Source organism: Pseudorca crassidens, chromosome 16 (genome assembly GCF_039906515.1).
Source record: "Pseudorca crassidens isolate mPseCra1 chromosome 16, mPseCra1.hap1, whole genome shotgun sequence".
Taxonomy (NCBI): Eukaryota; Metazoa; Chordata; class Mammalia; order Artiodactyla; family Delphinidae; genus Pseudorca; species Pseudorca crassidens.
In genome coordinates, this window is record NC_090311.1 from 35352281 (window position 1) to 35377514 (window position 25234).

General features: G+C 40.5%; 2 long non-coding RNA genes across 2 annotated transcripts in view; one reads left to right on the plus strand and one right to left on the minus strand.

Annotated features, from left to right (window-relative positions):
- LOC137208441 (uncharacterized) overlaps positions 1–25234 on the minus strand; it is a 158635-nt gene that overhangs the window by 36523 nt on the left and 96878 nt on the right. The gene's annotated exons all lie outside the window — the stretch shown is intronic.
- Positions 12862–14029, plus strand: LOC137208440 (uncharacterized). The gene is made up of 2 exons (XR_010935638.1): positions 12862–12992; positions 13716–14029. It is a non-coding gene; the product is annotated as an uncharacterized lncRNA (long non-coding RNA).

Consider the following 25234-nt stretch of genomic DNA (forward strand, 5'->3'; position numbering starts at 1 on the left):
GAGACCACAAACACAGTAAGTGAAGCAAAATAAGAAGACAGAGAAACATACAGCAGATGAAGGAGCAAGGTAAAAACCAAGCAGACTAAACAAATGAAGAGGAAATACGCAGTCTGCCTGAAAAAGAATTCGGAGTAATGATAGTAAAGAAGATCCAAAATCTTGGAAATACAATGGAGAAAATACAAGAAACATTTGACAAGGACCTAGAAGAACTAAAGAGCAAACAATGATGAATAACACAATAAGTGAAGTTAAAAATTCTCTAGAAGGAATCAATAGCAGAATAACTGAGGCAGAAGAACAGATAAGTGACCTGGAAGAAAAAATGGTGGAAATAATTACTGCAGAGCAGAATAAAGAAAAAAGAATGAAAATAATTGAGGACAGCCTCAGAAAACTCTGGGACAACATTAAATGCACCAACATTCGAACTATAGGGGTCCCAGAAGAAGAAGAGAAAAAAGAAAGGGACTGAGAAAATATTTGAAAAAATTATAGTTGAAAACTTCCCTAATATGGGAAAGGAAATAGTTAAGTCCAGGAAGCGCAGAGAGTCCCATACAGGATAAATCCAAGGAGAAACACGCCAAGACACATAATAATCAAACTATCAAAAATTAAACATAAAGAAAAAATATTAAAAGAAGCAAGGGAAAAACAACAAATAATATACAAGGGAATCCCCATAAGGTTAATAGCTGATCTATCAGCAGAAACTCTGAAAGCCAGAAGGGAGTGGCAGGACATATTTAAAGTGATGAAAGGGAAAAACCTACAACCAAGATTACTCTACACAGCAAGGATCTCATTCAAATTAGACAGAGAAATTAAAAACATTAAAGACAAGCAAAATTTAAGAGAATTCAGCACCACCAAACCAGCTTTACAACAAAGGCTAAAGGAACTTCTTTAGGCAGGAAACACAGGACAAGGAAAAGACCTACAATAACAAACCCAAAACAATTAAGGAAATGGTAATAGGAACATACATATTGATAATTACCTTAAATGTAAATGGATTAAATGCTCCAACCAAAAGACATAGACTGGCTGAATGGACACAAAAACAAGACCTGTATATATATCCTGTCTACAAAAGACACAATTCAGACCTAGGGACACATACAGACTGAAAGTGAGAGGATGGAAAAAGACACTGCATGCAAATGGAAATCAAAAGAAAGCTGGAGTAGCAATTCTCATATAAGAAAAAATAGACTTTAAAGTAAATACTATTACAAGAGACAAAGAAGGAAACTACATAATGATCAAGGGATCAATCCAAGAAGAAGATATAACAATTGTAAATATTTATGCACCCAACATAGGGGCACCTCAATACATAAGGCAAATGCTAAAGGCATAAAAGGGGAAATCGACAGTAACACAATCATAGTAGGGAACTTTTACACCCCACTTTCACCAATGGACAGATCATCCAAAATGAAAATAAATAAGGAAACACAAGCTTTAAATGATACATTAAACAAGATGGACTTAATTGAGATTTATAGGACATTCCATCCGAAAACAACCAAATACACTTTCTTCTCAAGTGCTCATGGAACATCCTCCAGGATAGATCATATCTTGGGTCACAAATCAAGCCTTGGTAAATTTAAGAAAATTGAAATCGTATCAAGTATCTTTTCCGACCACAATGCTATGAGACTAGATATCAATTACAGGAAAAAATCTGTAAGAAATACAAAAACATGGAGGCTAAACAACACACTACTTAATAACCAAGACATCACTGAAGAAATCAAAGAGGAAATCAAAAAATACCTAGAAACAAATGACAATGAAAACACGACGACCCAAAACCTATGGGATGCAGCAAAAGCAGTTCTAAGAGGGAAGTTTATAACAATACAATCCTACTTCAAGAAGCAAGAAACATCTCAAATAAACAACCTAACTTAGCAGAAGGAAAGGAATCATAAAGATCAGATCAGAAATAAATGAAAAAGAAATGAAGGAAATGATAGCAAAGATCAATAAAACTAAAAGCTGGTTCTTTGAGAAGATCAACAAAATTGATAAACCATTAGCCAGACTCATCAAGAAAAAAAGGGAGAAGACTCAAATCAATAGAATTAGAAATGAAAAAGGAAAAGAAAAAACTGACACTGCAGAAATACAAAGGATCATGAGAGATTACTACAAGCAACTATATGCCAATAAAATGGACAACCTGGAAGAAATGGACAAATTCTTAGAAAAGCACAACCTTCTGAGACTGAACCGGGAAGAAAGAGAAAATATAAACAGACCAATCACAGGCACTGTAATTGAGACTGTCATTTAAAATCTTCCAACAAACAAAAGCCCAGAACCAAATGGCTTCACAGGCGAATTCTATCAAACATTTAGAGAAGAGCTAACACCTATCCTTCTCAAACTCTTCCAAAACATAGCAGAGGGAGGAACACTCCCAAACTCATTCTACGAGGCCACCATCACCCTGATACCAAAACCAGACAAAGACATCATAATCATAGAAAACTACAGGCCAATACCACTGATGAACACAGATGCAAAAATCCTCAACGAAATACTAGCAAACAGAATCCAACAGCACATTAAAAGGATTGTACACCATGATCAAGTGGGGTTTATTCCAGGAATGCAAGGATTCTTCAATATACACAAATCAATCAACGTGATAAACCATATTAACAAATTAAAGGAGAAAAACCATATGACCATCTCAATAGATGCAGAAAATGCATTTGCAAAATTCAACACCCATTTATGATAAAAACCCTCCAGAAAGTAGACACAGAGGGAACTTACCTCATTATAATAAAGGCCATATATGACAAACCTACGGCCAACATCGTTCTCAATGGTGAAAAACTGAAACCATTTCCTCTAAGATCAGAAACAAGACAAGGGTGTCCACTCTCACCACTATTCTTTAACATAGTTTTGGAAGTTTTAGCCACAGCAATCAGAGAAGAAAAAGAAATAAAAGGATTACAAATCGGAAAAGAAGACAGTAAGGCTGTCACTGTTTGCAGATGACATGATCCTATACATAAAGGATCCTAAAGATGCTACCACGAAGCTACTAGAGCTAATCAATGAATTTGGTAGAGCAGCAGGATACAAAATTAATGCACAGAAATCTCTGGCATTCCTATACACTAATGATGAAAACTCTGAAAGAGAAATGAAGGAAACACTCCCTTTTACCACTGCAACATAAAGAATAAAATACCTAGGAATAAACGTACCTAAGGAGACAAAAAACCTGTATGCAGAAAACTATAAGACACTGATGAAAGAAATTAAAGATGATACCAACAGATGGAGAGATATACCATGTTCTTGGATTGAAAGAATCAACATTGTGAAAATGACTCTACTACCCAAAGCAATCTACAGATTCAATGCAATCCCTATCAAACTACCACTGGCATTTTTCACAGAACTAGAACAAAAAATTTCACAATTTGTATGGAAACACAAAAGACCCCGAATAGCCAAAGCAATCCTGAGAAAGAAAAACGGAGCTGGACGAATCAGGCTCCCGGACTTCATAGTATACTACAAACCTACGGTAATCAAGACAGTATGGTACTGGCACAAAAACAGAAATATAGATCAATGGAACTGGATAGAAAGCCAGAGATAAACCCATGCACCTATGGTCAACTTATCTATGACAAAGGAGGCAAGGATATATAATGGAGTAAAGACATTCTCTTCAATAAGTTGTGCTGGGAAAACTGGACAGCTACATGTAAAAGAATGAAATTAGAACACTCCCTGACACCATACAGAACAATAAACTCAAAATGGATTAAGGACCTAAATGTAATGCCAGACACTTTAAAACTCTTAGAGGAAAACATAGGCAGAACCCTCTATGCCATAAATCATAGCAAGATCCTTTTTGACCCACCTCCTAGAGTAATGGAAATAAAGACAAAAATAAACAAATGAGACCTAATGAAACTTAAAAGCTTTTGCACAGCAAAGGAAACCATAAAGGACGAAAAGACAACCCTCAGACTGGAGAAAATATTTGCAAATGAAGCAAGTGACAAAGGATTAATCTCCAAAATTTACAAGCAGCTCATGCAGCTCAATATCAAACAAACAAACAACCCAATCCAAAAATGGGCAGAAGACCTAAATAGACTTTTCTCCAGAGAAGATATACAGATTGCCAACAAACACATGAAAGGATGCTCAACATCACTAATCATTAGAGAAATGTAAATCAAAACTACAATGAGGTATCACCTCACACCTGTCAGAATGGCCATCATCAAATAATCTACAAACAATAAATATTGGAGAGGGTGTGGAAAAAAGAGAACCCTCTTGCACTATTGGTGGGAATGTAAATTGATGCAGCCACTATGGAGAACAGTATGGAGGTTCCTTAAAAAACTAAAAATAGAACTACCACATGACCCAGCAATCCCACTACTGGGCATATACCCTGAGAAATCCATAATTCAAAAAGAGTCATGTACCACAGTGTTTATTGCAGCTCTATTTACAATAGCCAGGACATGGAAGCAACCTAAGTGTCCATCGACAGAGGAATGGATGAAGAAGATGTGGCACATATATACAATGGAATATTACTCAGCCATAAGAAAATGAAATTGAGTTATTTTTGTAATGAGGTGGATGGACCTAGAGACTGTCATACAGAGTGAAGTAAGTCAGAAAGAGAAAAATAAATACCGTATGCTAACATATATGGAATCTGAGGGAAAAAAAAGTTCTAAAGAACCTAGGGGCAGGACAGGAATAAAGACATAGACTTAGAGAATGGACTTGAGGACACGGGGAGGGGGAAGGGTAAACTGGGATGAAATGAGAGAGTGGCATGGACTTATATATACTTCCAAATGTAAAATAGAGAGCTAGTGGGAAGCATCCACATAGCACAGGGAGGTCAGCTCGGTGCTTTGTGACCACCTAGAGGGGTGGGATAGCTAGTGTGGGAGGGAGATGCAAGAGGGAGGAGATATGGGGATATATGTATATGTATAGCTGATTCACTTTGTTATAAAGCAGAAACTAACACACCATTATAAAGCAAGTATACGCCAACAAAGATGTTAAAAAAAAAGAATAAGGAAATATTACAGAATTACAGCACCAAAGCAAGCCAACAAAGGTGCAGTGCAAACGTTTTCTATAAACAATGTAGTCAAGCAAATACTTACTGAACATTCACTTCATACAAGGCACTTCTGTTAAGTGTGTTGAAGGTGCTCACTGAGGAATAAGACTTGGCTCCTGTGTTTTCAGAAAATACTTCAGAAAACAAAGCACCGTACGTGAACAGTTAAGTAATAAGAAGGAATTACGTACTGAGACTTTGTTTATACAAAGCAACACAGACAAAATATACATTAGGATTGCTTCTAAACAATGCTTGGTGAGTAATTATAAGTGGAAGGACTGAGCAATAGGAAAAGATCCTTCAGCTGGTTTCAGTCCAGCTGAGTATGTATCTCACTGAACATCAGCATCTCAGCTATTCATTCTCATGGTAACTGGAAAGTCTAGGGGACTAATTACATTAATACTTATCAAGGTAATTCGAAGAATAATAGCACTTGCTGAAGCTATATTTCAGACACAGGCAATACACTTTGCTAGTATAATCTCATTTAAATCTCACAACAACCCTAAGAGGTAGCGACTACCCTGAGGTTCGGAGTGGGTAAATGGTCTCACTTCAGGTAAGTGGAAAGAGCTGGGACTTGGACCCAGGTCTCCTTGGATACGGCTTATGCTTCAAAATCAGGATGGGAATGTGCCTCATCTCTTAGCACCTCCTTCCAAGAGGGAAGAATGAGGAAAGACTTAATGAAGAGAAGCAAGAATCTATAGGAAAGAGAAATTCACAATTGGAAAGTAAATCACTTAAGCCAGTATACAGATTAAAAAAAAAAAAAGGGAATGAAAAAAGGCTTAAACTGAGTTATATGAAAGAGCAGGCTGGCTGGGGATGGAGGAAGCAGCATAAATTCTCTGCGTTACTTAGAAACTTAGGGGGAGAAAGAAGAGCCTGTGGGCTGCCACAACAGATTGCTAGCCAGTCAACTTTTCATCCCCACATGCTTCTGAATATGGGGCTGTCATGTGTCACATAAAGTGGATACAGAAAGGAACATGGAGGGTTGTTATTCTTGACCCTTGTTGGGAGAGTGTATGTAAGAGTAGTCTAAATTAAAAGATGAACTCACAAATTTAAGAAAGGATCCAGAAAACCGAGACTTTATCGTTTCTAAACAATGAACAACACTCTTCCTTGGGCATCCATTATCCTTCTAGCAGAATGTCTTAGGAACCCCTGGGGGCAGTGGTGTGCTGCAGTTGACTCCTACAAGCTTGTGAGAGATGGCTGTTAAATTTGCGGGAACTTCCCACAGAGGCTGAGATTCATTGGTGGTTCGCGGTATTTTACACTGGGGAAATCCGTAAATGTTATAAATCCCCCAGAGAGCTGGTTGTGAAGTGTTTTCCAGCACACCACTGCCTAGAAGCACCAAGAGTTCTAATTAGCACCCCTTCATCTAGAGTCCTCGGTGGACCTAATGTAGTGAAAACAGGGGGTTGAGTGAGTGTAGCGAAGGAGGATGGGGAATATAGAAAAAGAGTCAGAACAAGTGATACACATGCTACAGGTGGTGGTTCCCGCATCTGGCTGCATCTGAGAATCACCTGGGGAACTTTTAAGAGATAAACCTCGAGATCCAACGATGAATCTAGCACATTTGACACCTGGAGCAGATAAAAATCTCCCTCCTCTACGTGACAAAATTATTTAAATAGTAGTTATGTAATAATCAACAATAACTGATTATGTTATATAACATATATAAAAGTCATATTATATGTAATATATGTTATACATAATGTATATATAATAAAATTAAAAATAATGTTATATATAAAATAGCATTACTTTCTTGACTCATTTTTATTTTATAGTTAATTAGAAAGAATAACTTTCAATTTTAAAATATTATTCAATAGAATAGTTTCACATACAGAATAAAATTTTCCCATTCCAAAATAGCATGTTGTACTTCATAATTTACACTCTATTTCACCATTTGAAATTTGAAATACAAATAAAAACTCCAGGTGATTACATAGAATGGCAAATTTGATGTAACTCAGGTTCTTTTTCTTTGTCTTAACTCAGGCGATTACCATGAGTGATTCTTACTTATTCTGAATAAATGCAGGTAAATGAACTATTGGTGTTGGAGACATGAACTGAACCCAAAGCAAGCCTCGGACTCCAACCGTTAAAAATCTTCTCTGGAAATGAGCATGTGTAGGTGAGACTGTGTGTTGGGGGCAGACTGTATCACTGGGAGTTCAGTAAATTAATATGCGTGCAGAATACGACATTTACTAAAGGGTAAGTAATAAAAATGTGCAGTTTGAAGCTTGAGTAAATATTACTTAAACTCAACAGCAAGTGCTGAGAACTTAGACCAAAACAAGGTTTTGGAGGAGAGATATTTTCTCACTGACGTTGTTTGGAGCTGTCAGCACATGGTGGTAATAAAAAGCAGGTTGACTTTTTGTTGGTTCTATTATTGTTCTTTAATTCTCTAGAGACAATGCTCCCACTCACCTTCTACACCTCGGTGTACCACTCCCGACACCCAGCGCCTGGTGCATCCCTGCCTAGATCCCACCTTGAACCAAAGTATTTGGAATCTCTTGGGAGGACGGCCCAGGAGTCTACATTTGTAAAAAGCTCTCCCATGTGATTCTGATGTTCAGCCAGGTTTGGGAACCACAGAGACAGATATCTACGACTCAAAGTCAAGGGAGGAGGTTGGGATATCTGAGGAGCTGATCAAGTCTCCAACTTCTAGAAACCCCTCCCCAGGCGCACTGGGGGAAGATGGATGACCACTGAGAGCAAGCATGTTGAAAGAACCTCCAAGGGCAACTATAGAAAGTTCTTCCACTGTGTCATGAAAGATACTTATAGACATTGACATGTTAAAAATGAGAAAACATACCTTTTTATTAAATGATAGATTAGGAGGAGAGGTTTTTTTTTTACCACTGCATTTCTTTATAGCAATTTTTTTTCAACTGTTCACCCTCCTATTTGTCCCTTTGTTCCTTCCCCTGACTATCTCCAAAAAGCCAATTCACAAAAAGTCAGAATAATTTAAAAAAAACAAACCCTTGTTACATGTTACTTTTCTGCTCAAATACCTTCAATGGGCTTCCTACTTCACTCAGAGTAAAAGTCAGAATCTGACTATAGCTACAAAGCCTTATACAGTGTGTCCCTCCCCCCATTCCACCACCACTGTCTCTTCTGATCGCGTCTCCTCACTCACTCCATTCCAGTTACATTAACCTCTTGCTGTTCTTCACACTCACTAGGCACTACGACCCCAGGGCCTTTGCACTGGCTGTTCCCTCTGCCTGCAACACTCTTCCCTCGGGAATCCACATGGTTCCCTCTCTTACCTCCTTCCTGTCTGTGTTCAAATCTCTCACCTGATATAAAAGAGCTTTATTTTTCTCGATTGCACCTAACATCGTATGACATACCATATATTTTACTTGTTTATTTTCTGTCTCCTCTACTATGTTTCTGAGGGCAGGATTTTTTATCTGTGTTTAGTGCTGTATTTCCAGTGCCTAGACTCTGCCTTAGTACATAGGTGGTACTTCATAAATATTTGTTGAATGAATGAATCAAAAAACTACACATGATCAAAAATCAAATAATAACATATAAAAAAATTTCCTTTGCCCCAACCTTTCTTATACAGTCACAGTTCCGGAGGTAACCACTTAGAACTTTTAAAGCTATACTTTGTGTTTACCCCTAGATCTCTAAATACATGCTTCTACTTTCATGATCTATTGGCCCCCTGCTAGGATAAAGCTGGATTTGATTCATTTTACTTTCTCAGTCCATGTATTTATCTACTACAATGTAGTTACTATGTTACTATTTTTAGTTCCTTCTTCATCTATGTATCTATCACAGTATAGTTACTCACTTTTACCTCTTTTATTGCTTATTCATGTAACTTCCTTATATGCCACCAAATTTCTCCTCAACTCTGACACAGTGTCTTTTGTCTCCTTAGCTCCTCACATGGGGATATTAGCCCCTTCTTCTTTCCTTCCACCTTCCTTCTCCTGTCCTCCTCCCAATTTTCATTTACTTTCCTGAGGCATTAGTTCTCATCACCATAGTATGACTTGAATTTCATGTCTCATAATTGAAATCTTCAAAAGGGTCTCCAAGAGAGTGTGCCAGTTTTAACAGACATTTCACTTCCTCCAGTCTCCGTTTGAAATTTGGACAGAAATCGTGTGGGGGCAAGGCTGGAGCTTTGCCAGGAGAGGGGAGAGGCGAGGGGACTCTTCGGGAAGCTTGCCAGGGCAGCACTGTGGTGGATGCACCAGGCTTTAGGGCTGGCCTCAGCTGTCCATGCTCTGCCACCTGATTCTCAACACCTGGAGTAGAGGATGCGCCTCTCGGGGGGAGGACTCAGGTTAACGAAGTTCCCAAGACTGATGTACCAATGCATGTCTTTCCAATGGGAAATGGAACTGTTAGGCCAAAAGGGATGCGCATATGGGCAAGATCAACATACTCTCTCCCAGTAGACAGACATACATAAGACATATGTAAGGAATCAAATTAAGGTAGCTTAGTGATTGGATTCAAAACAAGGAGTTAGATGAAATAGATGTTTAATCTCAATGGATGTAGATAGCTGATCAACCCTCTCTCCAGGAGGAAAAGGTTCCGCCAATGCAACTATAGCTCCTCAAGATCTGTTGTGGGAGGACAACAAACACCTCCTTTATTGGTGTCTGTTGATTCCTTTCTGTCCCCACCTCTGATTAATCCCCTTTGACCATCATGTATTTAAAATTTTTCCATAATTATTATTAAAATCAAGGCTAATTGTCTGCAAGCCATTCTCTCTAAGATAAGTTAGCACATTTCTGATTAAAATAATTCTCTGAGAGCCATCTTATTTCCTTCACTCCCAAATTCACAGCCAGTCACATCACTCTTTCCTTCAGGTAAAAAGAGAATGTGTATTTTCTATTGATGAAAGGCATCTGGAAATTCAGTGTCCCATAAATGTAGCACAGTGTCTTTCTTTAGTAAGCACAGTTCTGAAATAGATGGAGGCATTTCTGCGACGTCCAGAAGACTGGTTGGATGTCAGACCAGGTTCATGCTGGGACTGAACATGTTTATAGCTGCTGCAGCTTAATGACTTACCACCAGATGGTCTATCAGATCTTAAATGGAACTGAACAAGGAATATTAGAGTTAATCAACCATGTACAGGGCTTAGGGTTTCTTTCTACTTGTTTACCTTTGTATAGAATATATAATGATGCCATTTACGATACAGCAAGATGGAAGGAAGGGAGGGAGGAATTAGATAAGTAAATCTAAAGTGAAGAAATTTAAATACAGTCATTCATGTACTGAACATTTAATTAATATTTATTGAGCATCTACTATTTACCAGGACCTGTACTAAATTCTGCGGACAAAGTAAATGACAAATAAGGCAGATTACAATATCTGACCTCATGGAACTAACAATCCTGAGGACAAGATAAAATTAAATTAAATTTGTGCCAATAATGACACAAATGAGGGCTTCTCTGGTGGCGCAGTAGTTAAGAATCCGCCCGCCAATGCAGGGGACACGGGTTCGAGCCCTGGTCCAGGAATATCCCACATGCCGCCGAGCAACTAAGCCCCTATGCCACAACTACCAAGCCGGCGCTCTAGAGCCCGTGAGCCACCACTACTGAGCCCGTGTGCCACAACTACTTAATCCTGCGCGCCTAGAGCCCGTGCACCACAACAAGAGAAGCCACCGCAATGAGAAGCCTGTGCACTGCAACGAAGAGTAGCCCCCGCTCACCGCAACTAGAGAAAATCCCCACGCAGCATCGAAGACCAAAGCAGCCAAAAAATAATAATAATAATGACAAAATTAAGTAATTATAACTGGGAAATGTGCTATAAAAGAGCAGAATGGGATGCTATGATAACATGAAAGAGGAAGAACTGATCTAATCTGGGAGAGTTGGGATGGATTGGAGATGACATTCCCGAGGCAGTGGTGTGTAAGTTGAGACCAAAAGGATGTGCATAAGCTAACTTAGCAAGAGATTGGGAAGAGTGTTTCAAGTAGGGGGAACAGCATGTGCAAAGACTCAGAGGCAGGAAGGAGCATAGCACATTGATAGAACTGCAAGGCCAGTATTTGTAAAGGGTAGCCATCCAGAGACTTAGGTGGATGAGATGAGCACTGGAAAGCAAATCATAACATCTCCAGCTCGTAAGCATTATACCACTTATTAGATGGAGGAGTTATTGTTTAGTTCATGTGTGTAGAATTTAGTTACCTTTTCAACAAGGAAAAAGGCAATATTCTAGTCCATCGGATGGTAAAGCTTTCAAGTAAACTAATAATTCTGATAGCTAGAACTTCATCTATTCCATCTCATATAATTTTAATAACTTTGAAATAAATATTTCTGCTGCAAACCAGAGTGTCTAAATTTTTCTTGGTGGATGGATGTCAATTAGAGAATTAGGTCATCCTTGTTAAGAAGTGCTTTCTTCCTCTACTCTATGTCCCTTGGAATTCTTCCCAGTCATCATGACCATCCTAATAGTTCGAGTTTGCCTTAGAAGGATGTGCATCATTTGTGATTAAAAGAACAAAGGAAACAAAGTTTAGATTCCCAAACCACTGATGGTCTCACTGGATTTTCTTTCCTTTATTCTTGTTTTCAGTTAAATAATATCATCCCCAATTCGGTTTATTTTCCGACCCACCCATATCCTTTTTGCTCCAATACTTCCTGTGTCAAATCTCCTTAGACTGACCCATGTACTCTTTCCAATTTCAATTTTCATTGTTCTTATCCTTCCATAAGAATAGGTAAGGGTCTGTTTCATGCAATTGTGTCTAGCTGTATCTACATGTGAATTCTTGAGGTATGAGGGTGTATAATCATGTGCAAATATAAAACCATTTCCGTTACGTAGGTGTCCGTACATGTGCTGTGTGCCAACAAATGTACATGTGTGTAAATGTGATTATAACACTGTAGGGCTGTGCTGTCCAATTTGGGTAGCCACTAGCCACATTTGCATATTTAAATTAACTAAAATTAAAAATTCAGTACCTCTGTTAAATTAGCACATTTTAAGCACTCCATAGCCACATGAGGCTAGTGGCTACCATATTGAATGGAGCAGATATACAGCATTCCAGTCATCACCAAAATAGCCACACTATTGGACAGTGCAGCTGCAGGGGGGGCTTTGCCCTTGTATGCAGCTCAGATTCCTTAATCTGGCTACAAAACCCAGACCTGGCCCTTCCTGACCTCTGTCACCGTCTTACCCCATACCTCCCCTCAAGCACTATTCTCCAGGCATGCTGAACTTCTTTTAGTTCCTTGAGTACTCTTTGCTCTCCTTACCAGGCTTCCAACATACTTTTCCTCCCTGCTAAAATACCCTTTCTAGCATCACCAATTTCAACTTCAATGTCACTTCCTCAGGCAGTTTTCTGTGATTGTGAGGCTTTGCAGTGTGCACCCTATTCTTGCCCTACATTGAAAGTAATACTCAAAAAAACCCTCTTGCTTTTAAAATTACACCTCATCCCCTGCTAGAGTAGAGGCTCTGTGAGGCCAGGGATGTGTCACTGTGTCTATCCTGTTACCTTCTGCCACGCTGGACACGCAGCTGGCACTCAGTGAATATGTGCTCAATAAACAAGGGTCTGATTTGTGCACAGCCTTGAAGATGGGAGTATACGTGACCACATCTGAAACTACAATGTATGTTGGGGCAACTCTCTGTTTAGGCAACACCGATACCAGGATGCAGCCAGTGTGTGTGGGAAGCAGGCATGAGCAGAGAGAGTGAGAAAGAGGAAGATGAGAAGGTGAGGAATCAGAGCAACAGAGAAAGAACAGGATTCCCTGGGAAGCAGGACAGAGAGCCTCAGTGGTCACTCCTGATGTGTCTCCTCGTTATCTGGGGAGGAGGGGATGGGAGTTAGGAGTCAGAGTCCACGCCGAGGACCCGCACGCAGAGCATGTCTGAGTAACTCCCATAAAGGCGTGGCCTCTGCAGTCCTGCCCAGGGGAGGTGAGAGCTGGTAGCATGATTCCCACAGAAGTTTTAGTTTTTACACTTCACTCTCTCACAAACATTTAAGCTGATCCCCAAACCTAGTTCTTCGAAATTCCTTAAAATCTCCTGTCCTCTTCTATCTTTAGGACCCCTAAATTCTTTGCAGTTTTTTTTTTTCTGCCCTGTCTCTGTTGCCCTGGTCCCTGGCTCCCCTCTCTTCTCTCTCCACATGTAGCTCTACAAAGGCTCCAGAGGAGTCCCACTCACCCCCCAAGTCCCACAAAGCACCCTAAGGATGGAGGGTTGTGTTCTTTACTAATGGCTTTTCTCATGAGAGTTGGATTTTCCCCCCATTTTTTCACAGAAAGTGAGGGAGAATTAAGGAGCTGAGTGGACAAAGGTGGAGAGAGAATGCTGTGATCTCCCAAACATTCATAATTTTTACCCCATCACATGTAAATTAAAGTGTCTAAATTAAACTCCAGGGACTTCCCTGGTGGCGCAGTGGTTAAGAATCCGCCTTCCAATGCAGGGGACATGGGTTCCATCCCTGGTCCGGGAAGATCCTACATGCCATGGAGCAACTAAGCCGGTGCGCCACAACTACTGGGCCTGTGCTCTAGAGCCCGCGAGCCACAACTACTGAAGCCCACATGCCTAGAGCCTGTGTTCCACAACAAGAGAAGCCACTGCCATGAGAAGCCCGCACACCACAATGAAGAGTAGCCCTCACTGGCCAGAACTAGAGAAAAGCCTGCGCATAGCAACGAAGAACCAACACAGCCAAATAAATAAATGAATAAATAAAACATTTTAAAAATAAATAAACTCCATAGAGTTCATCTATGGAATGGCTTTAGTTCCAATGTTCTTTTAAAAAAACTGAGCTAAAGGACTGTCTTCAGACATTAAGGGGCTAGTTTAAGCAAGTATGCACAATTTTTTTCTTATTCTTCCTGTGCTCTGACAGTATAGAGTAAATAATGAGGACTTATAAACTGGGTTCCCTTCCAGGGTGCAAGCCAGTCCATGTAAAATGGATGAAATACAATTTTATATCAACAAATTAAGGGGAAAGACAGTGCCTCGTACAACGCCTGGCACACCGTAGGGCTCTGTGAGGGAATTCGGCACAAGGTAGACTCCAGAGCAGTGGTTCTCAAGCCTACTGCACAGAGGAAGCATGTGGGGCACTGGAAAAAAATATCATTCTCTGGTTCCCGGCCACAGAAACTCTGATGTAATTGGTCTTAGGTATGGCCAGGGCACTGGCATTTTTAAAAGCCCACCAGTGGTTTCCGTTGCACAGCCAAGGTTTAGAAACATACCCTGGGCTAGAGGGAAACTATGGGTCCTTCTCTCCTATTTTCCTTCAGATCTTTACAAGGATGCCGTCTTTGGCTTGGCCACGGGGTTGGAATGTCTGGAGCTAATTGGTTTGAGATAAAAATTTCATTATGGAATTTTTCTACTAGGTGTGGTCTGCTAGATGTTTACAAAGTGGTGTGTGTGCGCGTGTGTGTGTGTGTGTGTGTGTGTGTGTGTGTGTGTATATGTGTGCACATTGAAATGTCTTCTAAGCCCTTTGAAGTTCTATGTCCTCAACAGGGTCCCCCATGCTTAGAAATGTGGGTGCTTTCTCTCAAGTGATGTTATCGTTTTACAACCAAATCCAAAGTCAAAGTAGCAGTAATTATTAGCATAAATCAGCAAAAGCACAATACGGCAACCAGTACAGAAAGGTTGGCCTGGTAGTCCTCAGTGATACCTTAATGTTCATATATCTGCTGGGTTCAAGATGAGTTTATTAATTCTGCAGCAGGTTAAGGGAATAGAAACAGCTGGTAATCATTTATTCATTTATATTTTCATTCAACAGCCATCTGCTGAATGTCTTCTACATGCCAAATCTTAGGGTTGGGGATACAATGGTGAATAAAATTACACAGCCGCTGTCCTCAGTCCAGTGGGAGGCAGAGAAGAGGGAGCAGGCACTTGCACTCAGTGTGAATGTGCAGTGAGGCAGGAGTCCAGGATGCTGGGAGGGACAGGGTTAGGACATCCAGCCCAGACATGATTGGCAGCAGGTTGGGGGGTGATGATGGGGAAAGACTCCTGGAAAAAATTACTTTGGGGAGAGTGGCAGCCATGGAATAATCCACTTGGATTTTCCTTTAAGAAAGAACTTGCAGAATTCCCTGGGGGTCCAGTGGTTAGGACTCTGCGCTTTCACTGCCAAAGGCCTGGGATGGATCCCTGGTTGGGGAAGTAAGATCCCACAAGCTGCGCGGAGTGGCAGAAAGAAAGGGAGAGGAAGGAAAGAAGGAAGAAAGAAAAAAAGAAACTTGCCCTTCAGCTACTGAGAATGCAGAGTGCAGTTACCTGAGAGCACCCAGCTGTTAGTAATGTCAGGATTTGCCCTCACCTTCAAGTGAGGCCATGCTCTTTCATGCTGGGGGTACAGCACTGTCTCTCCCCCACCCTGCCCACCTCCTTTATGTCACTGAACATAGAGTGGCCTGAATAGTAGTAGGAAAAGGAAAAGCATGAGTTACAAGGGGGATTGTGGGCCAAACCATGGAGGGCCTTGGAGGACATCATGAGAACACTGGCTTCTACTCAAGGTGATATGGGGTGGGAGGAGGGCGTTGAGGAGGCAGTGATGTGAGCTGAGTTATGTCTGATGCTATCCTTAGCCTCTGACTTTGCTACAGCCCACTTCCTCCCCTTCAATGATACCCAGCCCTCCAGAGACCCGGCATCTAGCAAAGCAATACACCTTCTGGCTGATTCCTAGTCCAACAGCTTTGGACAGGCTCCCTGCAGTGAGAGTTCCAAAGAAGTTGTAGATTTCATCTCTGACTTCAAGAGTGTTATATCTTCACAGATGCAACCAAGTGTTTTCTTGTGCCCCAAAGTTGTGGAGGTCGTCAAGCATCAAGGCCAGGAAATATGCTGCAGGAAAGCCCAGTCTTTCTAGGGTGGCAGGTGAAATAAGTAGTTTTCATCATTGGAAAATGAGCCAACATTCCTTCTTGTCTTCAAGCTACAATTGCCTTCCCTGATATGTCCCATCTGGTGACCAGTGAGCTTGGCAGGCAGGTGGCCTTGGAGAGGTCCTGGTTGGGGCACGATCCCAAGTTTGGAGCATCATGTTTATTCCCCATTCTCTGCCTGCTATAGATTTCCAAGTAGAGTTGAGCTGAGCCTACAGGTAAAGGCTTAGGAGAAAATTAATTCCTCCCTGGAGAAATGATTTTTCTCCTTAGAGATAAGAAAGATTCCATGTTTGTTTATTTGTTTGTTTTCCTTTCATTAATGATCCTTCCTAGGGTTTCCTTCCCTTAGCTGAGCTCAGACTCCTGAGAAGTCTCACGACTTGGTAGCTTCTTTTTTTTTTTTTTTTTTTTTTTGCGGTACGTGGGCCTCTCAATGTTGTGGCCTCTCCCGTTGCGGAGCACAGGCTCCGGACGCGCAGGCTCAGCGGCCATGGCTCACGGGCCCAGCCGCCCCATGGCATGTGGGATCTTCCCTGACCGGGGCACGAACCCGTGTCCCCCGAATCGGCAGGCGGACTCTCAACCACTGTGGCACCAGGGAAGCCCGACTTGGTAGCTTCTTGTTCAGCTTCAGGCACCACACCAGGCCTGGGTGTCCTTGCAAACTAACTTTCTAACAGATTTCTTGGCAACAAAAATAACTATTTTCCATACCACCTGGTCCCAGGAAAATGCCAGTATCAGGAAGATAAATACTGTTCTAGCCTATGATTCTCTTTTCTACCCAAGTGTCTGTGCTAACCTGGCCTTGACCATTCTTGGCCCCAAATGATATGATGACAACAATGACCATGAACACCCCCAACACCGGAAAAATTCTCAGAAATGACAATTCGTAAATATTAGTGGTGAATAAACATATAAAAATATTTAGCATCACTAACAATCAAAGAGGAAAAAGGAGACGGGATGTAGGGTAGACAAAACAACAAAATTGAAAACAACCACAAAATGGCTTACAATAGGCAATTAGTTAAATCTGGAGACAATGACACATCTTACGATTTCTGTTTATTAAACGGTTTTTTTATTGGCATCATAAAATGTTCACAGGACACAAAACTACATATACAAAAATGTCCTTAACTTTAAAATAAAAGCATTTGCAAAGAAGAAAATACCAAAAAGCCAACAATATTTGTTTTGGGGTAGTATGATTATGGATAATTTTAATTTTAATCTACTCCAAATATTTTTCTGTAATTTCTAATTTTCTAGAATAAATAGTCAGAAAAACCAAAGTAAATTTTAACAAAAAAAAAAATTAAAGGGCTATTAAAATTACACTGCTCCACATTTTTTCCTACAGTGTAATTTTCACCAAAAACAAGATTTCAGAAAATACTTTTAGGAAGTCATCTAATGTTGATGTTGGCGTTTCCTTGCAAGAATATGATGTGATGGCAATAAAATATTTTTCATGAAGTGGGGATTTAAATGGTTAGACAGTCTCAGTTAACCTCAGGACCAGTTCCACAGTTTAATCATATCGTCTCTTCTGGCCACCAAGGCTAGAAGCATGTGGGTACAAGCACTGCCATTTCTTAATTAGTGTAAGTAGGCACATTTAAAGAACACAAATCCACTCTCTTCCCAGACCTCTATCACTTTCAGCAGAAATGGGGGAAAAAAAAAAAAAAGAGGGAAAACCTGAAGAATCAGTCAGTTAAAATGATAGAAGAGAAGATTGGGGGGAGGGAGCCTTAGGAGAGCTTGCGATGCACACTGACATTTACTAAGTTCTTCCTCTTCCTCTCTGCTGGGCTCAATCCTAAGTGCTTTGCCTAGAAGATTCCATCGTTATAGAACCCTTTGAGGGAGGTGATATTTTCTCCACTTCACAGACAAACACATTGAGACTCAGAAAAATAACTTGCCCCAGATTATATGTGCTAGTAAACGGAGGGGTTGGGATTCAAACTACCTTCCTAACTCATACTGAGAATGAGTGTATATGTGTATGTTTGCATGTGAGTGCCCAGTGAACATGCCTTTGCCAATGATGGAGTTTTTCCCATCCAGTCACCTGGAGCTTGGAGAGGTGAAATGTCATGCCTGTGGCCATGGAGACACAACGAGAACAGAGACGATCTGATTATCAGTCCACTTAAATAAATTGTAATTTAAATTCAAACTGACCTGGCACAGGCTTTGAAGTAAGAGTGCAGGCTTTAGGTGCTGGCAGCCATTACAGAAGAGTTATGAAAAGCAAGAGAAAGTATGGAAGTTGATGCCTGTGAGGAATGAGTCCAGGGGAGAACTTTGGGGTGTGCTGACTAGGAAGTGTCAACATCTCCCTGGTGGCTCCCAGGGGACCCAAGATCCCCACTTTCTCAGGATCTACTTGTGGTTCCTGAAGGGGGCAGATCAGATGGTGTAACTGCCTTGGGACAAGGAGAGCTGAGAGCAAGTCTTCAGCATTTAGAGAGAAGCAGCAGCAAGTGGGATTGGGGAGAAAAATTCAGACTCAAGGAGCCAGACAATAAAATAACTGGGATAGGAAAGGACGGATTCTAAAACTTCCTACTCTTGATCCAGGCTCCCTTCAGATATGTTCCAATATTGCTCATGTTGTTGTAAAGTCACTTCTCTAAATCAGTGACTGACTGTGATGCTGCTGGAAGTAGCAGCATCAACTTGTCGGAAGGGAGATGGAAAATAAAGAAGCAAGGCTGCAGCTCCAGGGTGGTGGTCTTACAGAGGGTCATTGTGGTCCTCTTCTGCATCTTCTTTGATTGTGGCAAGACATGGAGCTCTCTTCTATGCGAAAGCACCCATGGCAGCTAATGATAGAAGCAGAAAACATTCTCCAGGGAAGCTATTTGATGAAGATAAAAACCAGTACATTTTAATCTTTGATGATCTTGTGCGTCTTCTGCAATGTGACAAGACTGTGAGTTCTTAGAGGGCAAGACCCATGTTTATCATCTTTGAATCTCCCATGGGGCCTAATGTGGCATCTTGCTCACAAATATGAGTTGAAGGAGTGACACCCAGATGCCTTTCCAAGGTTATGTTGGAGAACCGACAACCAATTATCCTCTAGATGTGGTTTGGTTTAGTTCTTCCCAAGTACTTTCTCTGAGTTTGTCATGTTGAAATGCCTCAGTCATCTGTTTGCCTCTTATCCAATACGTGTCAAGACATTTTCCTTTGGTTGATTTTCACCTTCCAAGGCCAAGTCTAGTCATCAGAGAAATGTCCCTGAGAAATTTAATAGGATTTGCCATCTCTATTTGATGCAGAATGTTGGAGAAGATGGCAGAGCAAGATGCCTCCAATTGCAAACACAACCCAAATAAGTCTACAAATGGGTCACTTTCTACTTTTTGCATGTTAGTTGTTTCATATGTGGAGTTGACACTTTCGGCCCTTAGTAAGACATATATTTCAAGTAGTTTTTAGACAGTGTGATAGATTAATCTGGCCAGATAGGAAACGAAATGTACACATAACGGTCTAGGAAACATAATGGTCTAGGACACATAATGAAACATAATGGTCTAGGAAACTAGACCATGGACAGAACCATTGCCATTTCCTGTCTATCCTCCTAGGGGCTGTCAAAAGAGCATCCATGTTCTAAGTTCCCTTATTTGTTCACTATAAGTATCAGTATAGATTAAAGCCCATTTACACTTAAAAAAGTTATTATTAGAGAGCCTCGAATTTCTAGAACACCTACCACACGCCAGGTATAGTGCAGTGCCCTTTACATGTAACCCCTTACCCTTGTATTATTCTGTTTTATAGTAGAGGAAAGAGACTTTCACAGAAATTAGGTAGACTATCTGAGGCCAAGCCACTCTTAAGCAGCAGTTAGGATTTGCATGTAACTCTGTCAAAGTCCAAAGTTTTCCTCTTTCTACTATACCACAGTTCTTTGGTCACATTCCTACTGGGATGGAAGGACTTTGCCATGCGAATTATTCATCCCCAAATTGCCTTTATTATGGAATCCTATCAAAGGCTTTTACAAAAATCTAAACAAATCATGAAGACTGCATTCTGTTTTTCGGAATCTAAATTTTGCTCCTCAAAGAACTCCATGGAGCCAAAGAGATGGTCAATGGAATCCTTTGATCATCCCAACTCAATCTCCATTCTATTCAGGAGCAAAGCCTCCAAGAAGGGCTGAGCAGAAGGTTGCTTTTTCACAAGACTCAGATACCATGCAACTATTTCCTTGCAGAGATGGGACAGGTTGTTCCAACATCTTTTTTTTTTTTTTTTTTTTTTTTTGCGGTACGCGGGCCTCTCACTGCTGTGGCCTCTCCCGCTGCGGAGCACAGGCTCCGGACGTGCAGGCTCAGTGGCCATGGCTCACAGACCCAGCAGCTCCGCGGCATGTGGGATCCTCCCGGACCGGGGCACGAACCCGTGTCCCCTGCATCGGCAGGCGGACTCTCAACCACTGCGCCACCAGGGAAGTCCCCAACATCTCTTTGAAATCATTCTTGAAAATATGAATCCAACAGAATAAACTAGATAAGGCTGTCTATTGTGTGGGACATTTATCATCTACTTCAAACTTTTTTCTTTTTTAGAATTATTTTTTAATTTATAAAAATAATATATTTATTGTAAAACATTAAAACAATACAGAGGTAGACAAATATGAAAGTGAACATCCTTATTTATAGCCCCTTGCACTCACCCCCACCTTGGGAAGTAACCAATGATTATGCTAGAGTGTATGCTGCAAGATGTTTGCCATGACTTCACAGCCCGCCCCCCAAACACACACACACACACACACACACACACACACGTACATATGTGTGCACACACATAGTTTTTATGTGGCTTTTTTTTAATAAAAATGAGAGTTTACTCTATATTTCATCTGCAATTTGCAACTAAATACATCACACAGAGATTTTTATGTCCATCAGTCATAATTCTGTTAGCTTATTACTCAGAAACTGAATTACTCAGAAACCGAGGAACACTGTTTTCCCCTCCTTTACCTTATAAGTTTGCCATGAGGATTAATCACACATTAAATGGTACTCAAGGATTTTTTTTTTTTTAAGAAAATGGTACCCAAGGTTTTGAGATGGCCATTGATGTATTATTTTACAGGGAGACAATATACAGATTAGGTGGTGAGTTCCAAAGAGAGGAAAGACAAGGAAGTAATTTCTCATTTTCCCACTCTGAATGGGACGCTTTGTGATCTGCATATTATAGAAACATGAAAGTGAGGTCAGGCTTGGCAGGGAAATTGCTGGCTACAGCTTTTAGGACAATTAAGAAACAGCAGGATCATACTGGCACAAGCTTCAACCAGTTGGCAGAAAAATGCCTCTTCTGCTCAGACAGTGACTGGCAAATCTAAGTAAATGGCTAAAATTGCCTTTCATGTCTGTCGGCAAATCCCTTCTTGAAGTTTGTAAGTCTTGTTGAATTCTCTTTGATAATGAGTTATCTTCTCTATTAGGGCAAATCTGACATCTGTAAAGTCTATTTCAACTCTAACAGGACAAAAATTCACTCGTTTCGAGAGTTAGGAATTCTTGAAAACTTGCTCGGGTCTAGAAATGAAATTTGTCTCTAAAAGTCTTCTTCTTTAAGACTTTGTTACCATATATGAAGACTATGTTTTATGTGATTGTGACATATTAATAAGCATTTTGAAATATTAAAAATAGCTCGCAGACCCCTGCTATTATCTTTGGTGAAGTCCAAGGACTTGGAACCCTAGGTAGGACATATTAACTTAAAATGTCCCTGTGCACTTAAAGTATAAGCTGTCAGTAAATATTATATTTCTTCCAACTTCAGTTTACCGTTCTCTCTGAAACTACATTGCCCCTCCCACTCCCGATACACAGCCAGGGCAGCTCCAATAATTGCTTGTTGGCTCACTGCAGAAAGCCCGAGGTTAACAGGCTGTGCGGTGTAATGGTGAGTGTGGCCTTGGAGCTCCAACTGCTGGTCCAAAGCCAAGTTCTACCACATGTTTGCTTAGAGTCTCCACAAAGTGGAAAAGATGGTGGCAACTGCCTCATAATGCTGAGAAAATTAATGACTCCATATAATAAAGCATCTAGAACACTGCCTAGACCATAAAACGTTAGTTATGACTGTACTTTTTATATTTAAGGCCACTCCCTTTAACTTTTCTTATTGGAATGAGGTCAGTAGCTATTTATGCTACTGAGAGAGGAAAACCTCCTCATCTCATTCCCTGTGTCATAATAGGAATAAAGAGGTAGAAGGGGATGTAAGTCCAGTCACACTCTCTCTCCCTGATATCAGGTCAGGTAAGAACAAGGCCTTGGAGCCAGGCTGGCTGGCTTGACTACCCATTAGCTTGTGCCATGAGCAAGTTTCTTTAACCTTTCTGAGCCTCAGTTTTCTCACCTGTATAAAGGGGATAGCAATCCCTGCCCTGGTCATAGGGCTACTGGGAAGACCCAGACAGTGTGAACAAAGCACTTACACATAGTAAGTGCTCGATGTAGTTAGCTACTAAGTTGATTCAAGTGCAACAGATTCAAGGCCATCTACTGAGCACCTACTCTGTGTCCACTCTAGGGACTTCACTTAAAAATAACCCTACAAGGAGAACTTCCCTCATGGTCCAGTGGGTAAGAATCTGCGCTCCCAGTACAGGGGGCCTGGGTTCGACCCCTGGTCAGGGAACTATATCCCACATGAATGCTGCAACTACGAGTTTGCATGTCACAACTAAGAGTCTGCATGCTACAACTAAGAAGACTGCATGCCACAACTAAGAGCCCACATGCCACAACTAAAACATGCCACAACGAGGATCCCATGTGCTACAACTAAGACCTGCTGCAGCCTAAATAAATAAATAAATATTAAAAAAAATAACCCTACAAGGAACACTCATTATTTCACCTCACTGATAAGGAGGCTATGACTATGAAAGGATAAATGATGTGTAGCAGTTCTCATTGTTAGAAGGTGATGGAGTTGATTACATCAAAAAAAAATTAAATACCTCAGAATAAACCTATGCAAGGAGATAAAAGACCTGTACTTGGAAAACTATAAGACACTGATGAAAGAAATTGAAGACAACATAAACAGATGGAAAGATATACCATGTTCTTAGACTGGAAGAATTATTATTGTTAAAATGACCATAATACCCAAGGCAATCTACAGATTTAATACAATCCCTATCAAAATACCAATGGCCTTTTTCACAGAACTAGAACAAATAATTTTAAAACTTGTGTGGAAATACTAAAGACCCCAAATAGCCAAATTTTGAGAAAGAAGAACAGAGCTGGAGGAATCATGCTCCCTGACTTCAGACTATATTACAAAGCTACAGTTATCAAAACAGTTTGGTACCAGCACAAAAAACAGACACATAGATCAATGGAACAGAATAGAGAGCCCAGAAATAAGCCCACACACTTATGGTCAATTAATCTATGACAAAGGAGGCAAGAATGTATAATGGAGAAAAGACAGTCTCTTCAATAAGTGGTGCTGGGAAAACTGGACAGCTACATGTAAAAGAATGGAATTAGAACACTCCCTAACACTATACACAAAAATAAACTCAAAATGGATTCGAGACCTAAATGCAAGACTGGATACTATAAAACTCCTAGAGGAAAACATAGGCAGAGCAGCCTTTGACATAAATTGCAGCAATATTTTGTTGGATCCATCTCCTAAAGCAAAGGAAACAAGAGCAAGTAAACAAATGGGACCTATTAAACTTAAAAGCTTTTGCACAGCAAAAGAAAAAATCGACAAAACTAAAAGACAACCTACTGAATGGGTCAAGATATTTCCAAATGGTATGACCAATAAGGGGTTAATATCCAACATATATAAACAGCTCATATAACTAACTCAACACCAAAAAACAAACAACCCAATTAAAAAATGGGCAGAAGAACTGAATAGACATTTTCCCACAGATGAAACGCAGATGGCTGACAGGCACATGAAAAGTTGTTCAACATCGTTAATCATCAGGAAAATGCAAATCACAACCATAATGAGATATCACCTCACACCTATGAGAATGGCTATCATCAAAAAGAACACAAATAACAAATATTGGTGGGGATGTGGAGAAGAGGGAACCCTGGTACACTGTTGATGGGAAAGTAAATTGGTGCAGCCACTGTGGAGAATAGTATGGAGGTTTCTCAAAAAATCAAAAATAGGGCTTCCCTGGTGGCGCAGTGGTTGAGGGTCCTCCTGCCAATGCAGGGAACACGGGTTCGTGCCCCGGTCCGGGAAGATCCCACATGCCGCAGAGCAGCTGGGCCTGTGAGCCATGGCTGATGAGCCTGCGCGTCCGGAGCCTGTGCTCCGCAACGGGAGAGGCCACAACAGTGAGAGGCCCATGTACCGCAAAAAAAAAAAAAAAAAAAAAAAAAAATTAAAAATAAAACTACCACATGACTCAGCAATTCCACTCCTGGGTATATATCCAAAAAACCCCCACAAAAACGTTAATTCAAAAAGGTACATGTGCCCCAGTATTCATAGCAGCATTACTTACAATTGCCAAGGTGCAGAAGCAACATAAGTGTCCATGAACAGATGAATGGATAAAGAAGATGTGGTATATACACACAATGGAATACTACTCAGCCATAAAAAAAGAATGAAATTTTGCCATTTGCAGCAACATGGATGGACTCAGAGGGCATTATGCCAAGTGAAATAAGTCAGAGAAGGACAGATACTGTATGCTATCACTTATATATATGGAATCTAAACAATACAACAAACTAGTGAATACAACAAAAAAGAAGCAGACTCACAGATATAGAGATAAACTGGTGGTTACCAGTGGGGAGAAGGAAGAGGAGAGGGACAAGGTAGGAGTAGGGGAAAAAATGGTTATTGTGAGATTATATGAAATCATGTGTGTGAAATTTTTGAAAATTATAAAGCACTACAGAATTTAAAGAATCTTTTATTCAATAAGAAGAAAAAAAAAAAAAGAGGGACTTCCCTGGCGGTCCAGTGGTTAAGACTC